This window comes from Montipora foliosa, chromosome 9, assembly GCF_036669935.1.
Source record: "Montipora foliosa isolate CH-2021 chromosome 9, ASM3666993v2, whole genome shotgun sequence".
In the NCBI taxonomy this organism is placed as follows: domain Eukaryota; kingdom Metazoa; phylum Cnidaria; class Anthozoa; order Scleractinia; family Acroporidae; genus Montipora; species Montipora foliosa.
In genome coordinates this window covers 38,690,959-38,693,458 of record NC_090877.1, presented here as the reverse complement: position 1 = coordinate 38,693,458, position 2,500 = coordinate 38,690,959, and positions in this window count along the sequence as shown.

Sequence of the window (2,500 nt, the reverse complement as noted above, 5' to 3'; positions counted from 1 at the left end):
GGTGGAAGCAGTATTCTTGCAGAGCTACGATCGTTTTGATTCTGTGGGTTATAGCCTGGGCAACTGATCTGTATGGAATTGGACGGGATGAAACTTCCATACACTGTTGTTTGGTTGCTTGCACTGTTGAAAAGCCTCGAGGAACGAAGGCTGCCTCTTCGAGTCTTTAGGTAAATGCCAAAAGAAGCGCAACAAGCCGCCAAGAACCCGCAAATCACTATACCGTCTATGACATGTTTCTTTATATTGGGATTCTCTTTGGCATAATCTTGACGAAAGACATGACGGTACCAAAGCAATGCAATTAAAACGGCCAAAAAGGCGAACAATATTGCCAAAATGACACAGCAACAAAACCCTTCACAGCACGGAGAACAGGAACAATTAAAATAACTTCCGCAGTGAATAATGCACCCAGTACGGGAATATTCGTCACTAGCGGTGCACTCCAGTGGTTGAGTTGCGGCTAGAAAACTTTTACTATCCACACTCGACCCAAACTGATCCAGTATCGTTCGTGGTTGTTCGTAGTGTTCTTCTATATAACGCTTTACCATGCAAACCAAATCTCTTCGCTTCGGCCGTATCTCCTTTGTGATTCTCAGTAAGAACGCTATTTTTTCTCGATCTTCACCAATGGCATTTTGATGACGGAGAATGCTAAAAACATCCCAGCCAGTTTTAATATGTTCTCGCTGGCCACCTGGGATAAGCTTTCCGCAAACATGAATCAAACTCTGCAGATTACTTTGGTCCAATTCATTGCTTAAATTGTTTAGTAAAATTTGAAAAGGATCGAGGAAAAGCATGGCCGCGGATTTATGATCTGTCGACATTTGGTGTATTTTAGATTTACGAGGAACAAATCAAATGATTATCCGCGCAGAAATCGCAATTAATATAACTGGACCCTTCCTTTTAAGGAAACCCTTAAAATTAAAAATGGCTCGATCGTGGAGAGATACGTTTAAGCTTGTGTAGGAAAAAAATTGGAGTCACGAGCGCGTAAGATGCAATCACGGGTTTATGAAGGTGCTTTCTTCGGCCCACGCTCTTCCAGAAATAAAATGACCTATTTTTTAAAATTCAAGGTTTTTTCTTCTTTATTTAATAGACAATTTCAAATTTAGAACAAGAAATAAACAATTATTAACAGGTTTAACTGCTTTCCATCCTAACAGCGTGCAGTTAGAAAGCAATTCATTACGGTTCGTAGCAAGATTTGTTACTGAGTCACTTAATGTGATAATCTTTTGTTCCGCTTCTTTTCACTGTTGTTTCGTATGAATGAATGAAAGGAATCATCTATTGAACGGCGGATATGAAATCAAGTGAAGCTTTGATCCTCGCAGTTATGAACGCAATTAAGCCTGGTTTTCACGAGCAAGCACAAGCGCAAAGCATAAGAGCGCATATTTCACCGTGAAAACGGGTTTGACTCAAGCATATAAGCACAAGAATCAAAATTTGTCCTTTTTCTTGTGCTTGCGCTTATATTATGCTTGCGTTCGTTTGCGTCGTGTGAAAACGAAACGCAGCATAAGTGCAACGAAATTTGTTGCGTCTGGACAATTAAAGCACTCGTTGTAGATTCCCTGCGTCTGAACATTTGAACAAAATGGCGGTTGCTGTGGTTGATTTTGATGCTTATGTCGACGTTCGTTTTCACTAGCAAAAGATGCTTATGCTTGTGCGTGTGCTTGCGTCGCTAGTGAAAACCAGGCTTTAGAAGCTGTGTGAACCCACGAATGACCAGCTCCCAACATCAGTGGCTTCATAGCTCAGTTGGTTTAGAGCGTCGCACCGGTATCGCGAGTTCAAACCTCATTGAAGCCCTGAATTTTTCAGACTTCTCTACGCAATTGCTAAAATTGCGTTCATTCACTGCGAAGATCATAGCTTCACTTGATTGTTTCTTATGTATCAATTACACAATTTGGAGGCAGTGTGACCCACAGTTCTTAACCTTTGGCTACTAGAGATTTGGCCAAAAAACACGTTTTGAAGCTAATTGAGGGGTTTTTTGGTCACTGTCGTGCTGTTTAAGAGCTAAATCTCCCTACAAACCCGTTTCCAGGTTGTACACTCCGCGGCCTTTTCAGCCAGGTGCAAAATAAGCGCTTGCAAAGTTCGGGCATGCGCAGTAAGTAGAACAACACTTTCGACTTTCACTTTTCGCTTTCTTTGCCTCACTTTTTTTTTTGAACTTGCTGGGCATTTGGTAGGCTTTATTTTGGTGGGAAGAGTTTCTGAGAAACCTTTCATCATCTTAGAATTAGGTGCTCAGAAAGGTAGGTGGGTAATGGAGCAAGCTTTTCATGGAGATTTTCAGGTCAGTGTTACATGGTTTTTTTGGCCGTTTCTCCAGTTTCCTTGACTGAATTGTGCTCATTCTGGTATAGTTTGAAAGATCTCTTCTCCCTGCACAAGTTAGTGGACAAAGCTGTTCCTGACCGTTAAAAGTGATGACGTCACAAGGGGTAGATGGGACCGTGGATAA